At 62.4% G+C, this 17,750-nt stretch overlaps 8 non-coding genes across 8 annotated transcripts; 3 read left to right on the plus strand and 5 right to left on the minus strand.

Annotated features, from left to right (window-relative positions):
- Positions 1-1,185: 1,185 nt before the first annotated feature.
- Positions 1,186-1,268, minus strand: TRNAL-CAG (transfer RNA leucine (anticodon CAG)). The gene has a single exon. It is a non-coding gene; the product is annotated as a tRNA-Leu (tRNA).
- A 2,238-nt stretch (positions 1,269-3,506) lies between these two features.
- Positions 3,507-3,577, minus strand: TRNAG-GCC (transfer RNA glycine (anticodon GCC)). Its single transcript has one exon. It is a non-coding gene; the product is annotated as a tRNA-Gly (tRNA).
- A 1,417-nt stretch (positions 3,578-4,994) lies between these two features.
- TRNAL-CAG (transfer RNA leucine (anticodon CAG)) lies at positions 4,995-5,077 on the minus strand. Its single transcript has one exon. It is a non-coding gene; the product is annotated as a tRNA-Leu (tRNA).
- A 2,234-nt stretch (positions 5,078-7,311) lies between these two features.
- TRNAG-GCC (transfer RNA glycine (anticodon GCC)) lies at positions 7,312-7,382 on the minus strand. The gene has a single exon. It is a non-coding gene; the product is annotated as a tRNA-Gly (tRNA).
- Positions 7,383-8,797: 1,415 nt separating this feature from the next.
- On the minus strand, positions 8,798-8,880 carry TRNAL-CAG (transfer RNA leucine (anticodon CAG)). Its single transcript has one exon. It is a non-coding gene; the product is annotated as a tRNA-Leu (tRNA).
- Positions 8,881-9,567: 687 nt separating this feature from the next.
- On the plus strand, positions 9,568-9,639 carry TRNAD-GUC (transfer RNA aspartic acid (anticodon GUC)). The gene has a single exon. It is a non-coding gene; the product is annotated as a tRNA-Asp (tRNA).
- A 637-nt stretch (positions 9,640-10,276) lies between these two features.
- Positions 10,277-10,348, plus strand: TRNAG-UCC (transfer RNA glycine (anticodon UCC)). The gene has a single exon. It is a non-coding gene; the product is annotated as a tRNA-Gly (tRNA).
- A 332-nt stretch (positions 10,349-10,680) lies between these two features.
- TRNAE-CUC (transfer RNA glutamic acid (anticodon CUC)) lies at positions 10,681-10,752 on the plus strand. Its single transcript has one exon. It is a non-coding gene; the product is annotated as a tRNA-Glu (tRNA).
- Positions 10,753-17,750: the final 6,998 nt, after the last annotated feature.

Raw genomic sequence — 17,750 nt, forward strand, 5'->3', positions numbered from 1 at the left:
TGGATGGGTAGGGTTTTGGAGGGACACACACACACACACAGAGAGAGAGAGAGAGAGAGAGAGAGAGAGAGAGAGCGCTAGAGAGCAAGAGGCAGGCAGAGAGAGAAAGAGAGAGAAGCACAGAGCTTCAGCTCCTGCTGGGTTGTTGTCCGCATCCCAGGGCACGGGGAAGGAGGGGCGCTGGAGCCCAGAGAGAGCCAGGATGCAGCCAGCCAGACCCGGCCCTCTGCCCAGGTCCCCGTCAGAGCAGGTGACTCGGGGCGGGGCCTGTGTTGGTGGGCTGGGGTGTGAGCCACGGCTGCAACAGGAGCACCGGCTGAAGGTGGGTGGCCGGCCGGAGGGTGGGAGGCGCCGCCACGCTGGGTGGGGTGGGCCTGCCCATGGAGCCCCACCCCCCCACCCGCCCGTGGGGAGGCGGTCGGTCACTCCGCGGGTTGGTTGGTCGTGGAGGAGAGCCAACGGGTGCAGCTGGGTGACCGCAGGGTGCCTGGGCCTTCGGCCGGCCACCGCCCACTGCCCCGGGTGGTTTTGCCGACTGGTGGGCTCTGTGCCTCCTGAGGCAGCTGTGCTGAGGCCGAGAGAGGCGGGAGCACGGCGTCAGCAAAGGGCTCCGAGGAGCAGGATCCCGGGCAGCGCGCTGTCCCGAGCAGGCAGGCAGGCAGGCACGCGGGCAGGCGGGGGTGCGCGGCGAGGGCGAGGAGGTGGGACGCGGCCGAAGGGCTCTGCTCTGGGTGGGCTGGCTGCAGACAGGTGTTTCGGGGACGCTCGGGAGGACTCTGGGCGTGCCGCCCGTCGGTTCAGCGCTCTGGGGCTGGCAGGTGGCGGAGAGAGGTGGAGGAGATCTGGGGACTGGGGCTGGGAGGCGGAGGGCCGTGAAGGTGCGGAAGGTAGCGGCAGAGGGTGGCGGGAGAGCAGCGGAGGAGCCAGGAAGACTCGGAGGCAGGTGGGTCCCGAGGAGTGGTGTCGTGGGGAGAGGGGGGCGGGAGTGCCTGCGCGCTCGGGGCTGTGGGCAGAGGGCAGAGGGCGGAAGGCACGGCTGGCCAGTTGGAGCGGGGTCCCTGTGGGAGTGCCACGTGTGGGCCGGCAAGGCGGGGTCTCGCTCGCGACGGCTGGAGAGCCGGAGCGGCCAGCGGCGTGTTGCACGACGGCTGCGAGGCTGGACTGGGCGTGCCAAAAAGGCATGCTTGTCAGGAGTGGGATTCGAACCCACGCCTCCAGGGGAGACTGCGACCTGAACGCAGCGCCTTAGACCGCTCGGCCATCCTGACGGCGGGCCGGGTCGCGGGGCCGTTCCCTTGGCTGGGAGAGCGCGCCCAGGACTGCGGCCTTGGTCGGTCGCGCCGCCTGGGCCGTGGGCTGCGGTGCCAGGGCGCACGCCGCGGGGCGCGCGGGGCCCGGGGCAGCTCCGCTGGCCGGGGCTTGCAGGGCGCCGCTGCCCGCTTCTGGAGGCCGCACGGGGCATCCGGCAGCGCCCCGGGACGCATCGCAGACGCCCCTCTCCCGAGCGCTGTGGGCCGGGCCGGGCCGCCCGCTCCTCCCAGCCCCGCCCCCGCCCCCGCTCCCTCCAAGCCCGTGCCCTGCCAGCCCAAGCCCAAGCCCAAGCCCAAGCCCAAGCCCAAGCCCAAGCCCTGCGCCTCTGCCCCCGCGGCCGCCCTCACGTCCTTTTCGCCAGCTGCGCCACCTCAGCACCTTCGGCCGCTCCCCACCTCCAGGCTTCTCGCTGTCCCCCTGCTCCCGCGCCTCCCCTGCCCAGTCCCAAGTGCCCCTGCCAGCCTTTCTCCGCCACTCCTGGGCAGCCAGAACACCCCCAACCTAGAAGTGGCCGCGCGCGCGCGTGCGCAAACACACGTCCACGCGCACACCCAGGTCGCCGCAATCCCGGAACAGCCGCTGCCTGCACGCACTCGGGCTCATGTCCTCAGTCACCAGATCACCGCGACCGGCACCAAGCACAGGAGTGCGTGTGCTTCTGCATGCGTGCGCACGCGCGCGCACACACACACACACCCACACCCACACCCACACCCACACCCACACCCCGCTGGCTCTCAGCAGACCTAGCACTCCTACCCCCACCCAAGGCAAACTCGCCCCAGCACAGCAAGATGCCTTCTCGGGCTCCCTGCCCTCGCCCTTCTCCACCTGCCTGGGAGTGGCCCGGGCTTCCGTCGCAGCAGCAGTGCCTGTGCCAGGCAAGCCGGCACACACTCTCCCCGGCACACACACACACACACAGAGGCCACGCCTTCTCTCCCTGCCCGTTGGGCCAGGGGCCAGGTGCCATGTGCCATGCCCTCGTGGGCGAGAGTCACCAGCCCAGGGTGCAATTGCTTTGGTTTTCCCACCGTGAGCCGATGGATCCAGGCTCCCAGGTGGGCTTGGGGCTTGAACGCGTGGGAGCTGCCCCAGAGGGGCCCTGCACTTGGCACCCCTCCCCGCCGCCACCCCCCGGGATGCAGGATGCAGGATGCAGGATGCAGGATGCAGGATGCAGATGCGAGACCAGCCGGCTGGAGAGGGCCGGCAAGCTGGAGGCCTGGGCAATGCCGGCGGCTGGCCATAGGTGAGGGAGCCTCCTCCTCCGGGAGGAGGTGGGAGAGGGCTTGCGGACAGCCCCGAGAGCCGAGACGACAGCCAGCCAGTGTGTGGGGACAAGGTGGAGGAGAGGGGAGCGGCACACGCTGGCGTTTCACTGTGGGCTCTCTGTGCACGGGAGGGAACCGACCCCCCAGGTACGGTCCCCGTCGCGGGGACCCCAGGCGCCACGGAGGTGGTAGCACGTCCCAATCCCCGCCTCATCTCTGAGCTCGCTCTCTCTGCGTCCCGACTGACGCCTCGATCCCTGCATGCGGTTCTCCGCCCTACTCTGTGGCGGCTCGGCCCTCGTCAAGTAGCGGCTCAGGCTCCTTGTGCCCACACAGGGCCTCCAAGGCAAGGGCGGAGCTGCCCAGGCGCTGAGGGCAGGTCTAGGGGGCGACAGGCCGACGGGACTGAGAGGGCAGCGTCTCAGGCGTGGAGCCTGGCGCGCGCAGTGGGTTGGGAGGGGCCCCGCCCCGGGCACTGGGGGCGGTGTGTGGGGGCGCGTGGCAGGGCTGGAGTCGGGTGTCCGTTCTGGTGGCTGGCATGCCAAGCAGCCTAGGGCCAGGGCGTGAGCCCCAAACGGGGGCCGGCATCTGTCCAGCAGTCGTGGAAGGGTGCCAAGGCCAGTGGCGCGATGGCGGTGGTTGTGAGAGCAGGGTGTGGGGAGGCGAAGCGGCGGGGCTTGGCGGCTCAGCGGCCGGAAGTGCAGCGCGTGGGCCCGAAGTGGGTATCAGGAGAGGCAGAGGCTAGGAAGGAGGCAGGGGTGCGAGGGCTGAAGCGCTGGGCTAGGCGGGGTTCGGCGGCCAGTGGGGCTTGGGAGCGCGTGTGGCAAGAGTGCTGGTGCAAGCGTGGGCAGAGAGGCGGCCGAGGGAGCGGCGCGCGCACAGGCCCCGCTGGGGCTGCCCAAGCAAAAGGGGAGCAGGAGCTGCATGGGCCGGGAATCGAACCCGGGCCTCCCGCGTGGCAGGCGAGAATTCTACCACTGAACCACCCATGCACCGTCGGTGGGCGACGCCAGGAGCCGCCACAGGCCCGGAGGCTGATCCCCACGAGCTGCTCCATTGCAGCCGCTTTCCGTGGAGCAGGGCGAGCACGCGCAAGCAGAAGGAGCTGCTCCACGCGCCTCTAGGGCCCAGGATGCTTGGCAAGCTGCATAGAGTTGAGGATGGGCAGAATGGTTGGTTGGGGTGGGTGTGGTGTGGTGTGGTGTGGTGGTGGTGATGGTTAGCCTTGGATGGATGGGTAGGGTTTTGGAGGGACACACACACACACACACAGAGAGAGAGAGAGAGAGAGAGAGAGAGCGCTAGAGAGCAAGAGGCAGGCAGAGAGAGAAAGAGAGAGAAGCACAGAGCTTCAGCTCCTGCTGGGTTGTTGTCCGCATCCCAGGGCACGGGGAAGGAGGGGCGCTGGAGCCCAGAGAGAGCCAGGATGCAGCCAGCCAGACCCGGCCCTCTGCCCAGGTCCCCGTCAGAGCAGGTGACTCGGGGCGGGGCCTGTGTTGGTGGGCTGGGGTGTGAGCCACGGCTGCAACAGGAGCACCGGCTGAAGGTGGGTGGCCGGCCGGAGGGTGGGAGGCGCCGCCACGCTGGGTGGGGTGGGCCTGCCCATGGAGCCCCACCCCCCCACCCGCCCGTGGGGAGGCGGTCGGTCACTCCGCGGGTTGGTTGGTCGTGGAGGAGAGCCAACGGGTGCAGCTGGGTGACCGCAGGGTGCCTGGGCCTTCGGCCGGCCACCGCCCACTGCCCCGGGTGGTTTTGCCGACTGGTGGGCTCTGTGCCTCCTGAGGCAGCTGTGCTGAGGCCGAGAGAGGCGGGAGCACGGCGTCAGCAAAGGGCTCCGAGGAGCAGGATCCCGGGCAGCGCGCTGTCCCGAGCAGGCAGGCAGGCAGGCACGCGGGCAGGCGGGGGTGCGCGGCGAGGGCGAGGAGGTGGGACGCGGCCGAAGGGCTCTGCTCTGGGTGGGCTGGCTGCAGACAGGTGTTTCGGGGACGCTCGGGAGGACTCTGGGCGTGCCGCCCGTCGGTTCAGCGCTCTGGGGCTGGCAGGTGGCGGAGAGAGGTGGAGGAGATCTGGGGACTGGGGCTGGGAGGCGGAGGGCCGTGAAGGTGCGGAAGGTAGCGGCAGAGGGTGGCGGGAGAGCAGCGGAGGAGCCAGGAAGACTCGGAGGCAGGTGGGTCCCGAGGAGTGGTGTCGTGGGGAGAGGGGGGCGGGAGTGCCTGCGCGCTCGGGGCTGTGGGCAGAGGGCAGAGGGCGGAAGGCACGGCTGGCCAGTTGGAGCGGGGTCCCTGTGGGAGTGCCACGTGTGGGCCGGCAAGGCGGGGTCTCGCTCGCGACGGCTGGAGAGCCGGAGCGGCCAGCGGCGTGTTGCACGACGGCTGCGAGGCTGGACTGGGCGTGCCAAAAAGGCATGCTTGTCAGGAGTGGGATTCGAACCCACGCCTCCAGGGGAGACTGCGACCTGAACGCAGCGCCTTAGACCGCTCGGCCATCCTGACGGCGGGCCGGGTCGCGGGGCCGTTCCCTTGGCTGGGAGAGCGCGCCCAGGACTGCGGCCTTGGTCGGTCGCGCCGCCTGGGCCGTGGGCTGCGGTGCCAGGGCGCACGCCGCGGGGCGCGCGGGGCCCGGGGCAGCTCCGCTGGCCGGGGCTTGCAGGGCGCCGCTGCCCGCTTCTGGAGGCCGCACGGGGCATCCGGCAGCGCCCCGGGACGCATCGCAGACGCACCTCTCCCGAGCGCTGTGGGCCGGGCCGGGCCGCCCGCTCCTCCCAGCCCCGCCCCCGCCCCCGCTCCCTCCAAGCCCGTGCCCTGCCAGCCCAAGCCCAAGCCCAAGCCCAAGCCCAAGCCCAAGCCCAAGCCCTGCGCCTCTGCCTCCGCGGCCGCCCTCACGTCCTTTTCGCCAGCTGCGCCACCTCAGCACCTTCGGCCGCTCCCCACCTCCAGGCTTCTCGCTGTCCCCCTGCTCCCGCGCCTCCCCTGCCCAGTCCCAAGTGCCCCTGCCAGCCTTTCTCCGCCACTCCTGGGCAGCCAGAACACCCCCAACCTAGAAGTGGCCGCGCGCGCGCGTGCGCAAACACACGTCCACGCGCACACCCAGGTCGCCGCAATCCCGGAACAGCCGCTGCCTGCACGCACTCGGGCTCATGTCCTCAGTCACCAGATCACCGCGACCGGCACCAAGCACAGGAGTGCGTGTGCTTCTGCATGCGTGCGCACGCGCGCGCACACACACACACACCCACACCCACACCCACACCCACACCCCGCTGGCTCTCAGCAGACCTAGCACTCCTACCCCCACCCAAGGCAAACTCGCCCCAGCACAGCAAGATGCCTTCTCGGGCTCCCTGCCCTCGCCCTTCTCCACCTGCCTGGGAGTGGCCCGGGCTTCCGTCGCAGCAGCAGTGCCTGTGCCAGGCAAGCCGGCACACACTCTCCCCGGCACACACACACACACACACAGAGGCCACGCCTTCTCTCCCTGCCCGTTGGGCCAGGGGCCAGGTGCCATGTGCCATGCCCTCGTGGGCGAGAGTCACCAGCCCAGGGTGCAATTGCTTTGGTTTTCCCACCGTGAGCCGATGGATCCAGGCTCCCAGGTGGGCTTGGGGCTTGAACGCGTGGGAGCTGCCCCAGAGGGGCCCTGCACTTGGCACCCCTCCCCGCCGCCACCCCCCGGGATGCAGGATGCAGGATGCAGGATGCAGGATGCAGGATGCAGATGCGAGACCAGCCGGCTGGAGAGGGCCGGCAAGCTGGAGCCCTGGGCAATGCCGGCGGCTGGCCATAGGTGAGGGAGCCTCCTCCTCCGGGAGGAGGTGGGAGAGGGCTTGCGGACAGCCCCGAGAGCCGAGACGACAGCCAGCCAGTGTGTGGGGACAAGGTGGAGGAGAGGGGAGCGGCACACGCTGGCGTTTCACTGTGGGCTCTCTGTGCACGGGAGGGAACCGACCCCCCAGGTACGGTCCCCGTCGCGGGGACCCCAGGCGCCACGGAGGTGGTAGCACGTCCCAATCCCCGCCTCATCTCTGAGCTCGCTCTCTCTGCGTCCCGACTGACGCCTCGATCCCTGCATGCGGTTCTCCGCCCTACTCTGTGGCGGCTCGGCCCTCGTCAAGTAGCGGCTCAGGCTCCTTGTGCCCACACAGGGCCTCCAAGGCAAGGGCGGAGCTGCCCAGGCGCTGAGGGCAGGTCTAGGGGGCGACAGGCCGACGGGACTGAGAGGGCAGCGTCTCAGGCGTGGAGCCTGGCGCGCGCAGTGGGTTGGGAGGGGCCCCGCCCCGGGCACTGGGGGCGGTGTGTGGGGGCGCGTGGCAGGGCTGGAGTCGGGTGTCCGTTCTGGTGGCTGGCATGCCAAGCAGCCTAGGGCCAGGGCGTGAGCCCCAAACGGGGGCCGGCATCTGTCCAGCAGTCGTGGAAGGGTGCCAAGGCCAGTGGCGCGATGGCGGTGGTTGTGAGAGCAGGGTGTGGGGAGGCGAAGCGGCGGGGCTTGGCGGCTCAGCGGCCGGAAGTGCAGCGCGTGGGCCCGAAGTGGGTATCAGGAGAGGCAGAGGCTAGGAAGGAGGCAGGGGTGCGAGGGCTGAAGCGCTGGGCTAGGCGGGGTTCGGCGGCCAGTGGGGCTTGGGAGCGCGTGTGGCAAGAGTGCTGGTGCAAGCGTGGGCAGAGAGGCGGCCGAGGGAGCGGCGCGCGCACAGGCCCCGCTGGGGCTGCCCAAGCAAAAGGGGAGCAGGAGCTGCATGGGCCGGGAATCGAACCCGGGCCTCCCGCGTGGCAGGCGAGAATTCTACCACTGAACCACCCATGCACCGTCGGTGGGCGACGCCAGGAGCCGCCACAGGCCCGGAGGCTGATCCCCACGAGCTGCTCCATTGCAGCCGCTTTCCGTGGAGCAGGGCGAGCACGCGCAAGCAGAAGGAGCTGCTCCACGCGCCTCTAGGGCCCAGGATGCTTGGCAAGCTGCATAGAGTTGAGGATGGGCAGAATGGTTGGTTGGGGTGGGTGTGGTGTGGTGTGGTGTGGTGGTGGTGATGGTTAGCCTTGGATGGATGGGTAGGGTTTTGGAGGGACACACACACACACACACAGAGAGAGAGAGAGAGAGAGAGAGAGCGCTAGAGAGCAAGAGGCAGGCAGAGAGAGAAAGAGAGAGAAGCACAGAGCTTCAGCTCCTGCTGGGTTGTTGTCCGCATCCCAGGGCACGGGGAAGGAGGGGCGCTGGAGCCCAGAGAGAGCCAGGATGCAGCCAGCCAGACCCGGCCCTCTGCCCAGGTCCCCGTCAGAGCAGGTGACTCGGGGCGGGGCCTGTGTTGGTGGGCTGGGGTGTGAGCCACGGCTGCAACAGGAGCACCGGCTGAAGGTGGGTGGCCGGCCGGAGGGTGGGAGGCGCCGCCACGCTGGGTGGGGTGGGCCTGCCCATGGAGCCCCACCCCCCCACCCGCCCGTGGGGAGGCGGTCGGTCACTCCGCGGGTTGGTTGGTCGTGGAGGAGAGCCAACGGGTGCAGCTGGGTGACCGCAGGGTGCCTGGGCCTTCGGCCGGCCACCGCCCACTGCCCCGGGTGGTTTTGCCGACTGGTGGGCTCTGTGCCTCCTGAGGCAGCTGTGCTGAGGCCGAGAGAGGCGGGAGCACGGCGTCAGCAAAGGGCTCCGAGGAGCAGGATCCCGGGCAGCGCGCTGTCCCGAGCAGGCAGGCAGGCAGGCACGCGGGCAGGCGGGGGTGCGCGGCGAGGGCGAGGAGGTGGGACGCGGCCGAAGGGCTCTGCTCTGGGTGGGCTGGCTGCAGACAGGTGTTTCGGGGACGCTCGGGAGGACTCTGGGCGTGCCGCCCGTCGGTTCAGCGCTCTGGGGCTGGCAGGTGGCGGAGAGAGGTGGAGGAGATCTGGGGACTGGGGCTGGGAGGCGGAGGGCCGTGAAGGTGCGGAAGGTAGCGGCAGAGGGTGGCGGGAGAGCAGCGGAGGAGCCAGGAAGACTCGGAGGCAGGTGGGTCCCGAGGAGTGGTGTCGTGGGGAGAGGGGGGCGGGAGTGCCTGCGCGCTCGGGGCTGTGGGCAGAGGGCAGAGGGCGGAAGGCACGGCTGGCCAGTTGGAGCGGGGTCCCTGTGGGAGTGCCACGTGTGGGCCGGCAAGGCGGGGTCTCGCTCGCGACGGCTGGAGAGCCGGAGCGGCCAGCGGCGTGTTGCACGACGGCTGCGAGGCTGGACTGGGCGTGCCAAAAAGGCATGCTTGTCAGGAGTGGGATTCGAACCCACGCCTCCAGGGGAGACTGCGACCTGAACGCAGCGCCTTAGACCGCTCGGCCATCCTGACGGCGGGCCGGGTCGCGGGGCCGTTCCCTTGGCTGGGAGAGCGCGCCCAGGACTGCGGCCTTGGTCGGTCGCGCCGCCTGGGCCGTGGGCTGCGGTGCCAGGGCGCACGCCGCGGGGCGCGCGGGGCCCGGGGCAGCTCCGCTGGCCGGGGCTTGCAGGGCGCCGCTGCCCGCTTCTGGAGGCCGCACGGGGCATCCGGCAGCGCCCCGGGACGCATCGCAGACGCCCCTCTCCCGAGCGCTGTGGGCCGGGCTGGGCCGCCCGCTCCTCCCAGCCCCGCCCCCGCCCCCCTCCCGCGTCCAGCCCCGCCCCCGGGTCGTCCCGGTCCTCCTCCTCCTCCTCATCTCCCTCTGGGTTTTCCTGGTGGTTCTCTCCCTCCTTCCTCCCCGTGCCCCTCCGCTGGCTCTTCTTCCCCCTCCTCTTGCTGCTGCTGCAGCTCTTCCTCATCTTCCTCCTCCTCCTCCCTGGCTTCACCTGGCTCCTCCGGTTGGTTGGTTCTATGCTCCTGGAAGCTACCATGTTGTGGTCCCGGGTCGGGGGTCCACGTGCGGGTGAAGGCAGTAGGTTGTGGGGACCGGGGACGACGGGTGGCGGTTGTCCCTGGAGCCGGTGTGTGGGCGGTGGAGGGCAGGGGTCGGGTGCGGGAGGGCGCAGAGGGGTCGAGGGGACCCGAGGGTAGCTGCCGCCGTCCTCGTTAGTATAGTGGTGAGTATCCCCGCCTGTCACGCGGGAGACCGGGGTTCGATTCCCCGACGGGGAGGCAAGCCGCCCTTCTTAGCCAGGCGGCGCACGCCGGGCCCCGCACTCCGGCCCCCGCGCGCGGAGCACCAGGGGCCGTGTGGCCTGCGGGCCCCGGACACGCACCCGTGTTGGGCGCCCAGGGGTCGCTGCTGCGAGCCGCGCGCGAGGAGTTTTCGGGAGCTTCCGCTCGCCCACCGCCGACAGGGCTTGGTGCGCTGGCTGAGCGGGCGCGGACGAGCCGGGGAGCGAGCCTGCGGGTGCGGTCCGTCGCCTGGCCGGACCCCTGGTGCACGAGGGCTTGGACGAGCCAGCTGAGGGCCGACGCGGACACGGATGCGCGCGCCGCCGGGGCCACGCTGGATCCGGAGGCAGGGGCCCGGGAGTAAGGAGACGTGGAGCCGCTGGGCGGAGGCGGGCGCGGGCGCGGGCGCGTGCGCAGACGGGGAAGCGGCTGGCGTGCGTGTGGTTGCGCGAGGGCGCGCGCGTGGATCGGGCAGGCGTGCTGGGCTTGGCAGGCGGGGCGCCGGGCGGCCTTGGGGTGGCAGCGGGCAAGTGCGGGCGAGGCGCCCCGTCGGGGCACGGGGGCGGCGGGCGGCGGGCGGCGGCGCGCTCCGGGCAAGCCGGGCGGCGCGTGGCCAGGCCGCCCGTGGCGAGAGGCGTTGGTGGTATAGTGGTGAGCATAGCTGCCTTCCAAGCAGTTGACCCGGGTTCGATTCCCGGCCAACGCAGCGCGCCCACCTTTTGGCAGAGGCGGGGGTCGTGGCGCTTGGCCGCCCGGCCGCCCAGGTGCGGCGGACTTGGCTGAGCGCTGCGTGGCAGGGCGTGCGCGGGGACCAGGAGACGGTGCGCGCCGTGTGTTTTGGAGGTCAGATCGGATGGCGGGCGGGGGCCCGTGGTGGGCTGGCCCGGGCGGGGCAGCCGGGGGTTGGCCGTGGGAGCAGCGCGGCGGGCCAGGCGCTGCCGCCGCCCCCGCCGCCGGCGCTGGCGCTGGCCCTGCCCATTGGCAGCCAGGCGCCGGCTGCAGCGGGCAGAGGCCCAGGCCAGGCGCGCAGCCCGACGCTCCCTGGTGGTCTAGTGGTTAGGATTCGGCGCTCTCACCGCCGCGGCCCGGGTTCGATTCCCGGTCAGGGAAGCCTTTCTTCTTCCTCGCCGGGCTGTTGGCGCACGCGCGTGCGCACACATGCCAGCCCGCCGCTCCCGCAGCACAGCCCGCCCACTTTTGCACAAGCGCGCAGCCAACTGCTTGTGCAACGGGGCCACGCCTACCCTCCAAGCCCGTGCCCTGCCAGCCCAAGCCCAAGCCCAAGCCCAAGCCCAAGCCCTGCGCCTCTGCCTCCGCGGCCGCCCTCACGTCCTTTTCTCAGCTGTGCCACCTCAGCACCTTCGGCCGCTCCCCACCTCCAGGCTTCTCGCTGTCCCCCTGCTCCCGCGCCTCCCCTGCCCAGTCCCAAGTGCCCCTGCCAGCCTTTCTCCGCCACTCCTGGGCAGCAGAACACCCCCAACCTAGACGTGACCGCGCGCGCGTGCATAAACACATGTCCACGGGCACACCCAGGACGCCGCAATCCCGGAACAGCCTGGCTGCACTACACACACACAGGGTCCTGTGCCTACACGCACTCAGGCCTATGTCCTCTCTTTTGAAATCACCGCTGGCACCCAACCCAGGTTTGCCCACCCACGCATTCTTGTTCGGGCGCGCAGACCCACTCACACACTCTGGCCAGGCTTTCTCTCTCTGAGGATTTGACTAGGTGCCAGGTGCAAGGGCCTCCTTGCATCTGAGAGTCAGCACTCCAGGTGCAGGCACTCTGGTTTGCCTACCATGAGCTCATCTATGGCCCCTAATCTACTGCTGGTCTGTGTGACTTCATCTGGGATTAGAGACTTTAGAAAAGTTGGCTTTTTAAAAGTATACTTAAGTGTAAATATGTATTCATAATTCATATCCATTTTATTTGAAAGGCAGAGAGATTTCTTCCATTTGCTGATTCACTCCCTAAATGGCCACAGGATCAAGGACTGGGCCTGCCCAAAGCGAGAAGCCCAGAGCTCAAATTGGGTCTTCCACACCAGTGGCAGGGACAAGCGCTTCAGCTGTCACCTCCTGCCTTCTAGTGTCATCATAAGCATAGGACTGGACTGCAGGTGGAGCCGGGACTGTGGGATATGGGCATAAACACTCAGCACAAGGAGCTGGCTTTTAAACCTTCTGAAGCGGACTCCTGCTGGACAGCCAGGAGTCGTGTTTCAGAAGGCATCGTTTCTTACGTGGACTCAGACCCACTCGGCTCTCGATGCTCAGTGCATCTTGGAGTCACCGGTTTGTGACTCCAAGCACAGCCACTCCCAGCTGTAGGAAACCACTGCAAACTCGTTCTTCCACATCCCTGGCTCTGAGTCTGCAATTCTTCCACGGTACTGTTCCTTTCAAGGTCCTACTTGTCCCCCGAGTATCTCAGAGTGTGACTGTCCCTGGAGATGGTGACGCTAAGGTTAAGTGAGATCCTTAGGGTGGGCCTCAATGTGATGGCTGTTGTCTCTGTGAGATTAGGACATAGACACGCACAGAGGGAGTTCTGCCTTCAGACTGCTTTCAGCTCTTCCCTGGATCTCCAACCTGCGGGCTTTTGTTTTGAAGCTTTATTTATTTATTTAAAAGGCAGACTGAGGCAGGGAGAGAAGGAGGAGGAGGAGGAGGGAGAGAGATAGCTTTCATGTGCTGGTTCACTCCCCAAATGGCTGCAGCTGACAGCACTGGTCCCGATGTTGGTGGCAGGGAGCCAAGCACTTGGGCCATCTCCTTCGGCTTTTCCGGACACATTATCAGGGGATTGAATCAGAAGTGGAGCAGAGGGGGCTTGAACAGGGGCTCCAGTGTGGGGTCCCAGCCCCTCCCCTGCTGATTTTGGACTTTCCAACCTCCACAGTCATTGGTGCCAGACACCGAGGGCTGCCAGCTACCCTATTTGACTTTGCTTCAAGAAAGAATCCAGGGGGCCGGCATTGTGGTGTGGTGGGTAAAGCCACCATCTGTGATGCTGGCATTCCATGTGGGCTTTGATCCGAGTCCCAGATGCTCCACTGCCTATCCAGCTCCCTGCTAATGCACCTGGGGAAACAGTGGAACATGGCCCAAATGCTTGGGCCCCTGTACCCATGTGGGATACCTGGAAGAAGCTCCTGACTCTTGGCTTCAGATCAGCCAATCAAAGGAAGGTTTTGAGCACCACTCGCCAACCAGGAACACAAGCGGCTCACATGCCTCTCAGTCCTAATTTCAATCTGTAAGAACCCTCACCCCCAACTCCTGGGGGAGCCTGGGAATTAAGCTATAGCTTCCCATGCCTTGCTTTCTTCCTCTACCTGTCCGTCAGTGATTGGCTTTCTGTGAGTCAAGTGAGCAGATCCAGGTTCGGGATTCTATAGCAACACGTCCAACTAGTTTGGGGTGTTGCTTGGCAACTAAACTAGCTTAGGAAAAACACAATACAAAAATTCAAGGCCGGTGCCTGGAAGGTTTCACAACACTTCACGTGAGAAGCGGGCTGAGTCTCAGTAGCAACTAGGATGTTCTGCCTTTAAGTTTTTCCCTTTATACTACAATCTACAATGAATGACCTTGTTGATATTGTTTCATATTTAAGTGCTTCTTCAGACATATGTCTGAGATGGAATTATGAGATGATAAGGATTACAAATTTCAAAAAATAATGCCAAGATGTCCTCCAAAAATGTTCATCAATTTATAATTCCATGATTTGTGTCTCATTTTTAAAAATTTATTTATTTGAAAGGCAGAGATACAGAGAGAGAGGGAGAGAGAGAGAGAGAGCGACAGCGAGCGAGCTTCCCTCTGCTGGTTTACTCCCCAAATGGTTGAAGCAGCTGGAGCTGGGCCAGACCAAAGGCAGGAGCTTCTCCTAAGTCTCCCATGTGGATGCGGGGACCAAGCACTTGGCCATCTTCTGCTGCTTTCCCAGGCGCATTAGCAGGAAGCTGGATCTGAAGTGGAGCAGCCTGGACTCAAACCGGCGCCCATATGGGATGCTGGTGCTGCAAACGGAGACTTGACCTTCTACACCAGTGTCAACAGTGTCAGTTGTCTACACCAGCAACAGCCCCAGTGTCACATTTTTGAGATACATAAATGTGTGCAGATCAACTGCTCAGCATCAGTGGTCCTTTACAATTCCTATAATGAAAACACCCAGAGTGGGAGAACCACTTACAATTCCCATGGGGAAAATATTGTGAGAAACAAAACAATCCTCTGCTTCGAATTTCTGCCCTTCGGGGATGGAAAACACCCGAGCACCATTGTCCCAGGCTCTGGTCCCCCTGCCCCCAGGGCTGCTGCATTGCTGGCTGTAGGTGGGCCTTTTCTCTTTGGCTCCCACAGAGAATAAACAACTCCAGTGCCTTGTACTGAGGCTTTGACCAGAAATTATAAAGAATCAATTCTTTCAGAAAAATCAAAGGTTAGCTATGCTTGGTAACACTCACATAAATAAAAAGCACTCTCTATTGAAGCTTTGAAAGGTTATGGATGGTTCTAAAATCTCCTCATTTTTCTCTGAAAAATATTTGTACTTGTGGGAGAAAATGCATAATGTATAATTTTTTTAAAGATTTACTTTATTTATTTGAAAGAGAGTTACAGAGAGAGGTAGAGACAGAGAGAAAGGTCTTCCATCTGCTGGTTCACTCCCCAGATGGCTGCAATGGCCAGAGCTGTGCCGATCCAAAGCCAGGAGCCAGAAGCTTCTTTCGTGTCTCCCATGTGGGTGCAGGGGCCCAAGGACTTGGGCCATCTTCTACTGCTTTCCCAGGCCATAGCAGAGAGCAGGACTAGAACTGGCACCCACATGGGATGCCAGCGCTTCAGTCCAGGGCGTTAAGTCGCTGTGCCCCAGCACTGGCCCCTAATGTATAATTTATCATCTTAACTGTTTGTAAGTGTACAGTTCAGTAGTGTTAAGCATATTCACATTATTGTGCAACAGATCTCTATCCCTTCTTCATTGCCAAAACAGAAACTCTATAACCGCTGAAGAACCCCAACTTCCTTCTCGTGACAATCACCATTTTGTTTTCTGTTTCTGTGAGTTTGACTCTTGAAATCATACAGCAAATATCTGTCTGTGGCTGGCTTAGTTTACTTAGCACAATGTCTGTGAGGATCATCCATGTTGTAGCATATGGCAGGATTTCCTTCTTTTTCAATTTATTTACTTGATAGGCAGAGAGACACAGAGAGACAGGCAGAGAGAGAGAGAGAGAGAGAGAGAGAGCGAGCTCCCATTCACTTGTTCACTCCCTAAATGCCTGCGATGGTCCCCAACTGTGGCTGAAGTCAGGGGCCAGGAAGTCAGTCCAGATCTTCCACACAGGAGGCGGGAACCCAACCCCTTACGCCCTCACTGCTGCCTCCCAGGTCTGTATTAGCAGGAAGCTGGAGTCAGGGGTGGAGCCAGGTATTGAATCTAGCGTTCCAAGACTTCTTAACTGCTAGACCAATTGCCTGCCCTCCTTATTTAAGGCTGACTGATATCCGATTGTATGTATATGCCACATTTTCTTCATTGCTTCACTTGTTGGTGGACATTTGGGTTTGTTCTCTTGGCTGGTGTAGTAATTCTGTTAATACACGTGGTATGCAAATATGTCTTTGAGATTCTTTCTTTGGGATATATATGTACCCAGAAATGAAACTGCAGGATCATATGGTGTATTGGTCAGCTTTTTGGTTATTACAATGAAATACCTACAACAAGCCAGTTGTGAAGGGATGAGGTTTGTTTTGGCTCACAGTTTTGGAGGTTCACAGCTTGGTTTGGTTGTCTGGTGAGGTTGGAGGATGGCAGTGGAGGAGTGTGTGTGCAGAGGAACGATCATATGGCAAGCCAGGAAACAGAGAGAGAGAATGGCTGGGCCTGACCCAAGCTCCTATAACCAACTCCCTCTCAACATCCACCTTCCAAGAGCATGACCCCCAGTGACCCAAACACTGTAATTGATTGAAGTTTTCATCTTCTCGGTACCATTAACTTCTGGCTTTGGTGATTAAATGTCTGCATGAGTTCAGGAGCCAAGGCTCGCTGTAACCATAGCCCACGATCATTCTATTTGGATTCTTTGAGGACCTTCCATGCTGTTTTCCATAACAATGGCTTCATTTTACATTTCTGCCACCGGTGCCCAGGAGTTCCAATGTTTCCGAGTCCTTGCCAGCACTTGCTATTTTCAGTATTGTTGCTTTTTTTTTTTAAATACTGGCCCTCCTAATGGGTGTGAGGTGATAGCTCATTGTGGTTTTGATTTCCATTTCTCTAATGATTATGTTAGGTAGCTAAGTAAACATGAGCCCCAATGTGTGGAAGAAGGACCTAAGAAAATGGGGGATTCTTGGGGAAGAAAATAGGAATTTCTGTGTAGTGGAGTGAGTGAGGAAAAATGTAGAAGCAAGCCTTGAAAGCAGGCCAGTTATACATCTGATGTCTTGCCCTCGCCCCATAAGGTTGGTAGATGGATCCCAAGCCCTCCCCAGGGACAGCTTCCCTTCCTGGCACCAGGGGGCGCTCTTAGGTCCACTAACTTGGTGGGGATGAAGTCTCAAAAGGGATTTCAGGAATTCCATGCCCAGAAAGCCCTCCACCCAGCAATAACCCAGAAGAGGCAAGGGGAGGAGAAATGGGAGCCCCATAATTGTATCCATAAAAAGTCCAGTCTGAATACAGAGCTCAGCTCTTTCCTGAGACACCCACCTGGCCTATCAGATGTATTTCTCTTCATTAAACTTTGTTACTCTCTGTCTTGCATCTGAATTTATTTATTTATTTGAAAGGTAGAGCCACAGAGAGGCAGAATCAGAGAGAGAGAGAGGTCTTCCATCTGCTGGATCATTCCCCAAATGGCCACAACAGCCGGAGCTGGGCCGATCCAAAGCCAGGAGCCAGGAACTTCCTCTGGGTCTGCCATGGGTGCAGGGGTTCAAGCACTTGGGCCACCTTCTGCTGCTTTCTCAGGCCATAGCAGAGAGCTGGACTGGAAGTGGAGCAGCTGGGACTCAAACCAGCATCCCACTACGCCACAGGGCCAGCCCCTCTTTGCCCTTTTAAAATCAGGTTATAAGTTGTCGGGTATTGTAACTACCTTTTTGTAGTTCTTTATATATATTCTGGATATATTTTTCCTCATATATGATTTTCAAATACTTTCTTCCATCTATAGGTTGCCCTGATGGTTTTTGTCCTTTGATTCACAGCAAGTTTTAAGGTTAATATTGTTCCACTTGTCTATTTTTTAAAATAAATTTTTGTTTAGTTAAAATCAAGTTACAGAGAGAGAGAAAGAGAGGGAGAGATCTTCCATACATTCCATCGCTCCCCAAACGACTGCAACAACCAGGGCTGAGCCGGGCCCTAACGAGGAGTCAGGAACTCTATCCAGGTCTCTCACATACCTGGGCCCTTTCCTGCTGCTTTCCGCATTAGCAAGGAGCTGGACCGGAAGTTGAACAGCCAGGACACGAAGCAGCGCCCATATGGGATGCTGGCATTGCAGGCAGTGGCTTTACCAGCTATGCCACGATGCCAGGCTCTACTTGTTTGTTTTTCTTCTTATGGTATCCATAGTCTGACTTTTAACCATGGAGCCCCTTCCACCATGTTGTTCAACCCAACTATCCCACCCAATCATCTGTACACAATATAGCTGTGAAATAATGTGAAATCTACAGAGTATTTGTCTTTGCCCTCAGCTCTTGGTACAGAGCTCTGAAAACTCTTGTGATTTTCTGATGGATAAGAGGGTCTTTGTTCTAATTTAGGTGGGCTCTTGGCTAGCTTCCAATTAGGGGCTAGTTGCCAGACAAATTAAGCCATATTACAGAAGTAAAACTTTCAGTCCTACCTCCATCCCCCAGGGAGGAGTTAATAACTGCTGATACACATGTTGAAGTCTGCATAAAAATCTCTAAAAGGGGCCAGCGCTGTAGCGTAGCAGGTAAAGCCGCTGTCTGCAGTGCTAGCATCCCATATGGGTGCCACTTCGAGTCTACTTCCCATCCAGCCCCCTGCTAATGCACCTGGGAAAGCAGCAGAGGATGGTCCACGTCTTCGGTGTGGG

Source organism: Lepus europaeus, chromosome 5 (genome assembly GCF_033115175.1).
Source record: "Lepus europaeus isolate LE1 chromosome 5, mLepTim1.pri, whole genome shotgun sequence".
Lineage (NCBI taxonomy): Eukaryota > Metazoa > Chordata > Mammalia > Lagomorpha > Leporidae > Lepus > Lepus europaeus.